Source organism: Cetorhinus maximus, chromosome 16, assembly GCF_964194155.1.
Source record: "Cetorhinus maximus chromosome 16, sCetMax3.hap1.1, whole genome shotgun sequence".
Taxonomy (NCBI): domain Eukaryota; kingdom Metazoa; phylum Chordata; class Chondrichthyes; order Lamniformes; family Cetorhinidae; genus Cetorhinus; species Cetorhinus maximus.
The window spans coordinates 22,795,344-22,806,835 of NC_135894.1; positions in this window are offsets into that span (position 1 = coordinate 22,795,344).

Consider the following 11,492-nt stretch of genomic DNA (forward strand, 5'->3'; position numbering starts at 1 on the left):
TACTTCCTCTCTCTTTATGACTATCCTGTCCAATATCTCGCAGTGTTCCTCCTGGACTACTATATCTACATCCTCCCTTTCCTTTGTAAACAAGGAGACAAAATATTCATTCAAAGTCCTTCCCACAGCCTCTGCATCTACACACAAGTTTCCATCTTCATCTCTGATAGGTCCCACTTTTTCCTTAACTAACCTTTTAGCATTAATGTATTGGTAAAACATCTTTGGATCATCTTTAACTTTACTTGCTAATCTTTTTTCATGCCCTCCCTTTGATTTCCTTATTTCCTTTTTTACTTCGTCCCTGCACTTCCTATATTCGCCTAGGCTATCTGCAGTGCTTAGTTCTTTGTGCCTATCGTTCGCTTTCTTTTTCTGTTTGATCTTCCCCTTATTCCTCTAGACAACCAGGGGGTCTAGATTTGGCAGTACCACTCTTATTTTTGCTGGGGACATGTCTACTTTGTACAATTAGGATCTCGCTTTTTAGTGCTTCCAGCAGTAACTTGCAACACCAGCTCTTTTTGGAGCTTGCATTCTAACAATTGTTCCTTTTCTATCTTTGTAGGCCTGGACAAGCAGATTGCTGGCAGTGATATGGCCTAGGACAAGGGGGAAAATCTCTGTGCCCTTTGTCCCTTTCAATAATGCTTGCAAACACCAGTACAGCTACACACATTCCAGAGGACATGGTTAACAAGTAGGCGAGGGAGCATTGAAAAATGAGAGATGTGCATTTATACAGCAGCCTTCACATCCTCAGGTCATCCCAAAGTGCTCTACAGACAATGAAATACTTTTGTAACATAATCACTGTTTCTGATGTAGGAGAGACAGCTGTCGACTAGCACACAGCAAACTTCTACAAACAACCATGTGATAATGACCAGTTAATCTTTTTTTTAGTGATGTTGATTGAGGGATAAATATTGGTCAGGATAATTACCTGCCCTGCTCTTCTTTGAAATAGTGTCATGGGGTCTTTTAGATGCACTTGAGAGAGCAGACAGGGCCTCGGTTTAATGTCTCATCCAGAAGACGGCACCTCAGGCAGTACAGCACTCCCTCAGTATTGTCCAGAGTGAGTCACAAGTTAAGAGGAAAGGGTGGTGGGGCAAAGTAGGAGCAAAACCTGAAAGGTATTTATTTTAGGAATGTGGTGATATTGGTAGCTGTGTTACTGTCCAGTTGAAAAGCAGATGACATTGCTGACTGATGCATCAGTCGCCTGTTTGTTTCACATTAACTGACACTAATGTAGACTAGAAGGAGGTAGAGCAGGGCTTCCCAAACTGGGGGTTGTGACCCAGACGAGATCCTGGGGTCGCAAGCTCCATGGCACAAATGGCTGACATGGAACACCAACTGAACATTAACAGCTGTGAGGCCCTTGTAAATCCTCCCTTTTTTTAATGGTGGGTGTGGCCTAAATGACTGATGTTTGAGGCCTGATTCCTGCTCCCAAAAAGGCAGTGAAATGCTGGGTTTTTAAAACTCAACCCCCACCGCTCCCTTAGGTTACCCCCACCCGCCCTGCTCTCTTAGCTCCTACTGAGGGGACACTACAATTTTCAAGCCTCACAATGGGGTCACAGTGGGAAGCACTGAGGTAAAGGCAGAAAACTTGAGGCAGGAGGGAACGTTCAGTGTCTTCTCCACATAGTGACAGGTGTCCTCCCAGTTGACAGCAAATCCCCAGGACTCCTTCTGAAATGGCAGTCGTGGTCCTGCTGACCATGAATCTGGAAAGTGAGGATTCAATTGATCCATTCTTTGGAGAAGAACTTCACTAAATCTAATCTCATACCAAATTTCAAAGAAGGAGACAACACAAGTAGACCTTTAATGTCTTTTGAATGTGAATCACACGTAGGGAAAATGGCATTTTGATTGAAAGACATTGGTAGTGAGGCAGTGACTGCGTTTTCACATGGACCTGATGGGCAGTGCACATTATGTAACTATAAAATGTTCAATTCCCACTGTTTATGATTCAACTTGAAGCCCAGATGTAGAAATTTAAAAAGTTAGGAAAACCTCAGAACAATACTTATTGAGAAATGAGAAGCTAGGAAGTGTGGAGTGGGAATCTCCTATCAGAGAAAATAGTTTCTATCTACCCTAACAAATCCTTTAATCATCTTAAACACCTCAATTAGATCCTTTAATCTTTCATACTTAAAGGAATACAAGTCTAGCCTATTCAACCTGTCCTCATAATTTAACACTATTAGCCCTGTAATTATTCCAGTGAATCGGCATTGTACCCCCTCCAAGGATAATATATTGTCCCAGATTTTGCTGCCAAAATAATGCTGAGTTTAATGCTCATGCCGTTATTAGTGTGTACATTGTCCTGTCATTTGTAGTGAGGAAGAGACACCCTGTGAATTGTGAATCACTGCAAGTTGTTGCATGATTTATAGTGTTCGATTGTTACCCTCCAGTGCCAACAGTTCACCCTCAGCCTCCCATGCGTTTCAAGAAATAGTTGCATTTGGACATTAATTTCCTATTAAATTAATCGCCAAAAAGTGAGGGCAAATAATGAGGAGATTTATTCAATTTCTCTGAAAGGGAACAATTGAAACTGTGAAGTCTCATCTCTAAATGAATTGCTCCTGTAAATTTTGAAAATTAAATTTAACCAGACCCCTCATTGCCCTTCCCGAGTGGAAGCGTGAAGGAAAAGGTCTAGCTATTGGGATATGTCTCTGGATGCCCCATTCTTGCAAAATCGGGGTAATTCTTCCTGAGGTGCTGTACTCAGAACTGAATGCAGTATTCCAGATGTGGTCTAGCCAAAGCTTTACACAGTGCACCATTATATTCCAGCCCTCTTTTAATGAAGGCGAACATGCCATTTGTCTGCTTGATTACTTTTTGTACTTGTCCATTTTAGTGATTTTCGTACACATACTAATAAATCGCTCTGCTTCTCCCCAGTTGCTAGTTTCTTGGTATTTAGAAAATAGTCTGAACTATCTTTCTCAGTCTCAAATTGAGTGACCTTGCACTTCCACACATTGAATTCCATGTGACCCAGTCTTTCCCACTCAATCTATAAATGCCCCTTTACAACTTTTTGCTCCTATCTAATTACTCACTGGGAGGACCTATGGCACAGTGAGTAGTGTCCCTGCCTCTGAGCCAGAAGCTCTTTGAGTCCAAACACAGGACTAAACGGCCAAGGAAGTGTGTTTGTAATACGGCCAAACAAGTTGATTATCAACCTGCAAGTCCTTCCAACTCACACCAATGGCAGGCAGTAAGAGTGGGAGAGGTTCCTGGTCAGCCATGTGATGGAAAGAAAGTTGGAGCCTCAACTATCACTATCCATAGCTCCAGACTACAACATGCATGTAAAAGTTCATGTTGCCACATCAGCTCGGACTCCCTGAGTGTAACACACCACCACTACATACTTACTATCCCACCTAAATAACATAACCATTTACTCTTCAAATGAGGTAATCGATCCCCTCTAGGATTGTGATGGCACACTTTCATGTGGCCTTGCTTTGGGAATTAACTCCCAGGATGCAATCATGGACAATGCCCCAGCATGCATCAGTGCAGTTCTCTTCAGTGGAACTGGGAGTGTTGTCTTGGCTTTGGCAACAACCCTGTTTGTTTATATCTTTGTTCTCCAATTGATTCCAAATCAAGCTGGAACACCAATTTCAGAACCTTTCTGAGATAAGGGAGCTAAAAGTCAAATATGGGGTTACAAAACAAGGGATAATGGTTTGGCTGCTCATTATACTCTCCGCTTGAGTTTCCTTCCCATGGAAAAGAAGATCTGATGGGTATCTGATGGACAATCCATTACCACCCATTTTGCAGCCCATTGAAGTTGAATTTCACTCTTACAGGAAACTACCTTCACTTGGTTATATTTTATTTTAAGGGGACAGACTGCTGAGGGAGGGACAACAATAATTACACCGCTTAGATTTTACTTTGTTCATATTAAATGTTCAAAAATAATAGTTACTTAAAGATTTAGGCCCCAAAATTCATCTGGCTAGAGAGGACATAAAACCTGATTTCCACCCAGGAAAGAATTTGTGGTGGGGGCTATTGTAATAAACTTAAGGGATTGAAGCATGACGTCACTAGAAAAGGAAGAATGTCATACGATCCAATTTAGTTTCACTTTTGCTTAGAGCAGAACACACACACACAGCTCTGCTGCTGATGCATCTTTAAGCTTTCTATTCAGGTATATCTGTTCTCATGTGCCTAGTCTTAATAAATTAACCCACAATGTGTTTGCACAATCCCTTATGAGTGATTGGTGCCTTTATATCATTATAAAAACACAACATGGTGTGCAGCAGTGGTACCTTCTAAAAGACATGGTTCTCAACCTGGCAGCAGGTTAAGTACAGGTACGACATGGTGAACATTCTTAGATCATGCTACACGGTATAAGGTGACCCTCGACATTTTGGTTAGACTGCAACAGAGCCGAAGCATTGGAAAGTGTTGGGAACACAGCATGCTGACTGTGCAGAAAAGCTTTGAAGACACAGTGCTCAAGTAAAGAGCTGGTAAGCAGACGGATCCCTCATGGTGAGGTTGTGGTGCATAGCCTGTCAGTTCAGTGAGTGGGACAATGTTGTGAGAGGACCACTATCCAGTTAGCTCAGTCGGAAAAGGCGAGTGACCAGGATGTGGGCAGGTTGAATGTGAGCAAGGGAGAGTCCAACAAAAATACAAGACTAAAGAGAAACCTCATAAAAATCTGGCCAGAGAATGTTGCGATTATAACAGGTGGAGCTTTGTAACAACACGTAAAAGCTTCCACAGCAACATTCATCCCAAGAGAAGGAAGGTCAAAGGGATATTGTCAAAATGTCCACAAAATTCCCCAGTTTCAATTGGGATGCAGCAGACCTACTATCCGAATTCAAAATGTTTAAACCAAGTCAGATAGAGTAATGATTTCTTGATTCTGGTGTGTCTGAACCAGATAAACTAGCCATAAAAATTTGCCTAGCAATTTGGAATGAATGTCTAAGGTTATGATCCCAGCTGATATTACTACTGGACAAGTCAGATCCCAGAGTGGAACCCAGATTGATAGATCCTAACATTTATTTTTTGTTTAGAAACATGGAGGGCGGTTACTGAACAGAGTCACAGGAGTCAGCTGATGAACTTTTAACAAAAGAATAAGACATTTATTCAACAAGAAAAGATGAATTATATTACAATACTTCTTCACCCACAACTATACCTTTACAGATATATACAGATTCATAAGGATAACACAAGTTACAAAAGCTACTTTATACTCTAATATTCACAGTAAGTACGCAGTCCATGTAAACCATTGGCAACCTGTGGTCATACGCACCACACTCTGAAACCAAGTGACAGATTCCACCCCAAACAATTGCTTTGGATCTCTCATCAACTCCCCCCAAGAAGCTTGTCACACGGTGAGCCAACCAGTCTCACTGAACTCTGTCTTTCACATGAGGATTTCCAATCTCCACTCTCAAAAAACTCGCTTTGGAATCTTCTCCCAAACAACGCTTTCTCTTAGGCACCTTCCACAAGGGTCTCCACCTCCAGGGTTTTGAACTCTCCTTTGACATTCCTCTCCCCGGATCGCCATGTACATTCAAGATTTCTTTCACGCACTCTCTCTCAGACACAGCTGTGCCAACAGAACACCGCTGCTTCCCATGCCCATAGTAAAGAGTTACAGACCTTTGCTGCCTCCTTGGGTCTTCTGGCCTTTCGGAAGCCTATTTTGCTTGAAGTCTGCATCCTGCAGATTTCTCCTTTTAAGCTTGGAGCCTTTCTCTGCTCCTTACTCTTAACTTCACATAACAGGACCTTTTCCAGATTCCTGTTCTTTCCCTTTGACTAGAAGGTCTTTTCACTCGGGACACCCCTTCTTCTGTAGCTCCCTCCTGTCCACCTTCTTGCCCACTTTAGTTTGAGACTTGCTATTTGTCCCTCTCCTATGCCGCTTCTGTTGGCAACTCCTTTCAGCCTCAGAGCATAATCACCAACTGAACTCAAACTGCTTTCGGTTTCTCTGTCCCTGTGTGGGCTTCCTTTGCTAGGCAACAGCCCAGTTTTCCACCTTGTGTTTGTTTTAACTCCCTTTCAAGAGTCGTAAAACCTCTTTATAATGCAGGCATCTTTTAAAGTGAAACTAAAGCTCAAGTTCCCCCACTTCTTAACACACAAATACAGAAATACAAATTAAACTTAAATTTAAACTCATTCCTTAAATTTAAAACTTAAACATCCACAAATACAAATATAACTTATTTAAACTTCTCTGGTGCCTAACACTACAAAGGCTGAACACATCAGGATTAACAGCAGAAGAGCTAAAGGATCCCCAAGAGATGTAGACTACATTGGAAAACCAGTTCAGAATTAGGTTAAACTTCTGTATTCATCAACTAGAGTTCATGTCATTTCGACAACAGCGTACAGAATCCATAGACCACTCTGTCAGCAGATTCAGAGAAAAGGGTACACATTGTGATTTTTAAATGCAGAGCAAGCAGGCAGAATTATTGAGTTGGTGATCACATCTACTCCGAGGAGACGTCCCCGAAAGACCTGCTAGACAAGTCCAAAACATATAGCATCAAGGAACTACTCAAGGGTGGATGTAAATGATCATAGACCATAGATGTAAATAGACAATACAAAATGGGTACCTTCAAGCAATAAGAGTGACCATCCAGTATCCTATCAGAAATGTACACGAGGCATTTGACAAACCAGAAAATGACGATGATGTGCACAACAAGATGAAGAGCAGTGAACACGTTTCACATGTCAATCTCATGGAAAACACAGATGCCATCTCGCCGTCTGAGGTGTTTGCCAAGATTCAAATGATCTGCCCTATGAAAGTTGGTAACCACTCATTATTGGCCAATATTGACATGGGGTAAATGCCAATCTACTACCCCTGTGAATTCTGAAAGACATGTATCCACAGCCATGGCAAAACGTACTGCTATGAAACTTTCAGTGTACAATGGCTCACTAATTCCGTGTGCAGGTTCCATAGTCCTGGAGTGCAAGTACAATCAATCCTCATGGGTGTTACAGATGTTCTACATCATGGAAACTAAACGCCCAGTGATTACAGGTGTACTGGCATGTCATGGCCTTACGCTAGTAAAACTCAATGCAATCAGTCAGACATTACAAGGCAGATGCAGTCAGAGGCTATTCCAATCACCTCAGTTCATGACCTAACATTGAAACATGCAGAATGTTTCAATAAAATTGGCAGTTTCAATGGAACTGCAACATTACACTTGCCGGAGAATGCAAGTCTGTCCATTGATCTGGTACATTTTGCACAATGCTACAAGAAGAAATGGTGAAAGATTCCATATTACAGAAATTGTGGAAAACCATCAGTGAAAGATGGCCAGATTCAATTCAGCATGCCCACAAACACGTGAGACCACTTTGGCCTTATCAGGATGAGCTAAGCATCTCCTGGGATGTCATTTTTAAAGGCAGGAAGGTGATCATACCGGAATCTTTGCGACATGATATTCTTCAACAACTTCATTACTCACACATGGGCATAGATCAGATGAGAAGACTCGCAAGAGGGATGGTTTTATGGATAGGAAGGGGTTTAATTTAAACAATCCTGATTTCTCCTCTTGCCACCCGTCCATAAACAGAAAGGTGTTTGTGATTTTGATTTCCCTTCTTTATAAGCGGTGGTGTGTTTTCCCAACCCCTCAGTTTTGCTGTGATTCAATTTTCTACTAATAATCCCTCAGGAAACTTGAGATAGGATGAACTAAAAGGATTAATTTATGTGCACACATCAAACATGTGAGGAGGGCCACAATGTGGCCTCCTTTTCATTCATACAATCAAGGTGGGATAGAGAACAGAAAGAGGTACAGGGCAAAGACCACAGACAAAATAAGATTCATTGTTTCACATGCGTCCAGAATCAAAGTCTAATGGTGTGTTCTTTGACAGAGTCGGCAGGCTGAATATGGATGCTGGATAATCCGCTTTTCCAGTAGAGATGACTTCTACGATGGGATAGGCGCATAGAGATGATTTAGTCTTGTAGGCGCTGGTACAGAAATTCCAGTAGAAACAACATAGATGAGGTCCAGGCATTCAAACCTGGAACGGAGCTCTGGTTGTGTTGCTGCCTGCTAGATGGTAAAATGGCAGTCTGCCTTTTGCAGCTCCACAAGCCTGGATAACTCGTGGCTTGAGGGGGGTGGTGGGGGGTGTCATGTGACATGACTGTCACTTCTCCACTTTGGTTTGGACAAAGGATGCATATTCCTTGACTGGATTCTTGGGATGGTTAATATTTCAATGATTAATAAGTTCATGTATATGACCAGTCTATTGACCAGGTATGAACAATGACATTGAAGTTGTTGTCAAGAAGTGCAAGGCACATCGAGAGCGTATGCCAAGTCAGCACAAAGCACCATTGATTCTACATGAAGTTCCTGCTTAACCTTCATCCAAAATTGCATCCGAACTCTTTCATTGACACTGACTTCCTCATCATCGTCGATACTTCATCAAATACCCCATTATTCAACAATTATACAATATATCAAGCACAACTGTCATGTGCACTCTAAGTGCTATTTTCAGTTTATCTGGTGTGTGTAGAGAGATCATTACAGATGACATTCCACAATTTATTGGTAAGCCATTTCAGGATATGTGTGAGAAGTAGAATATTGATTGCACTACTTCTTCTCCTCATCTCATTATATTTGAGATATAATGGCCTAGTTGAACAATTGATTTGCATTGTGAAACCCCTTATTCTCAAATGTAGACAGACCAAGCAAGATCTACACATTGCAATGTTAAATCTGAGAGCAACACCTTTAAGTGCAACAATTGTATCACCAGCAGAACTCATGTTTGGCAGACCAGTGTGTACCAATTTACCGACTCTTATCCATCCTTAGAACGTAGACAGCAACTTTTCAAACTAGAAGAGAAGATGATCAATATGCATGATGAAAATGTGGGTATAGAATTGCCAAGTTTACAGCTGGAACAAGAAGTTCATATCCAAGATCCCACTGAAGATACGTGGCAACCAGCTGGGGTGACAAGGATTTGTTCGGAACCAAGGTAAGAACGTAAGACCATAAGACATAGGAGCAGAAATTAGGCCATTCGGCCCATCGTGTCTGCTCCACCATTCAATCATGGCTGATAAGTTTCTCAACCACATTCTCCTGCCTTCTCCCCGTAACCTTTGATCCCTTCAATCAAGAACCTATCTATCTCGGTCTTAAATACACTCAATAAGGTCCTGTAAAGTTATTACATGCAGAGACACAATGGTGAGATGAAACTGAAGACAAATCAGATCCATTCCAGCTCCTCAACCACTGTACAGTCCTATTGTATCTAGGACAAGATCTCAAATGCAACCAGGAACAACTTCCACGAATGACAATCCCACAGATCACTGTGATCAATTAAAGAAACCTCCAGGCAAGGTTGCCATTTCAAGATCTGGGCAAACCAGCAGATTACCCCTACGCTTTAGAGACTCAGATTCACCACTTCCATACACTCATGTATTAGTAACTAGACATGAATATGTATTGCAAATAGTTATACTTCTTTCGAGGGGGAGGGGTGTAGTATCTTTAAAAAGGGGGGTATTGTAATATGCCTTTAAGGGATTGAAGCATGACATCACTAGAAAAGAAGTAAGTCATGTGATGCAGTTTAGTTTCACTATAGCTTAGAGCAGAGCTATCTGTGTGTGCTCTGCTCTAAGCAAAAGAGAAACTGAATTGGATCACGTGTACATCTGTTCTCATGTGCCTAGTCAACATCCTGGTGTTTACCACTGACTAGAAACTGAACTGTAATAGCCATATAAATACAAAAACAAAAATACCTGGAAAAACTCAGCAGGTCTGACAGCACCTGCGGAGAGGGATACAGTTAACGTTTCGAGTCCGAATGACTCTTCATCAGAACTAAGGAAAAATAGAAAAGAGGTGAAATATAAGCTGGTTTAAGGGGAGGGGGGGGGGGGTGGTGAGACAGGTAGAGCTGGATAGAGGGCCAGTGATAGATGGAGATAACCAAAAGATGTCATAGACAAAAGGACAAAGAGGTGTTGATGGTGGTGATATTAATGTAGAGGAAAGACATTGGAGAGACCAAATGCAGACTGGGTGACTGCTTCGCAGAACACCTTCGGTCTGTCTGCAAGCATGACCCAGACCTCCCTGTCGCTTGCCATTTCAACACACCACCCTGCTCTCATGCCCACATGTCCGTCCTTGGCCTGCTGCTTTGTTCCAGTGAAGCTCAACACAAACTGGAGGAACAGCATCTCATCTTCCGACTAGGCACTTTACAGCCTTCCGGACTGAATATTGAGTTCAACAATTTTAGATCATAAACTCTCTGCTCCTTCCCCAACCCCTTTCCGATCCCCCCTTTTTCCAATAATTTATATATTTTTCTTTTCCCGCCTATTTCCATTATTTTTAAATGTATTTCCATCCATTGTTTTATCTCCACCTTTTAGCCTATTTCGATCCCCCCCCACCGATCCCACATCACCCCCACTAGTGCTATCTGTACCTTGCTCGTCCTGCTTTTCACCCTTAATGTCACCTATTAGCACATTCCTTAGATAATATCACCACCGTCAACACCTCTTTGACCTTTTGTCTATGACATCTTTTGGTTATCTCCACCTATCACTGGCCCTCTATCCTGCTCTACCTGTCCCACCCCCCCTTAAACCAGCTTATATTTCACCTCTTTTCTATTTTTCCTTAATTCTGATGAAGAGCCATTCGGACTCGAAACGTTAACTGTGTTCCTCTCCGCAGATGCTGTCAGACCTGCTGAGTTTTTCCAGGTATTTTTGTTTTTGTTCTAGATTTCCCGCATCCGCAGTATTTTGCTTTTAGCCATATAAATACTGTGGCTACAAGAGAAGGTCAGAGGACAGGGATCCTGCGGAGACTAACTCACCTCCTCACTCCCCAATGCCTGTCCATCATCTGCAAGGCACAAGTCAGGAATGTGATGGAATTCTCTCCACTTGCCTGGATGAGTGCAGCTCCAACAAAACTCAAGAGGCTCGACACCATCCAGGATAAAGCAGCCCGCTTGATTGGCACATCTTCCACAAACATTCACTCCTTCAACCACCGACGCACAGTGGCAGCAGTGTGTACCAGCTACAAAATACACTGCAGGGACTCACCAAGGCTCCTTAGATAGCACCTTCCAAACCCACGACCACTACCATCTAGAAGGACAAAGGAAGCAGACAGATGGGAACACCGCCATCTGGAAGTTTCCCTCGATGCCACTCACCATCTTGGCTTGGAAATATATTGATGTTCCTTCACTGGCTCTGGGTCAAAATCCTGGAACTCCATCCCTAATAGCACTGTGGGTGTACCTACACCATCATGGGCTGCAGCGGTTCAAGAAGG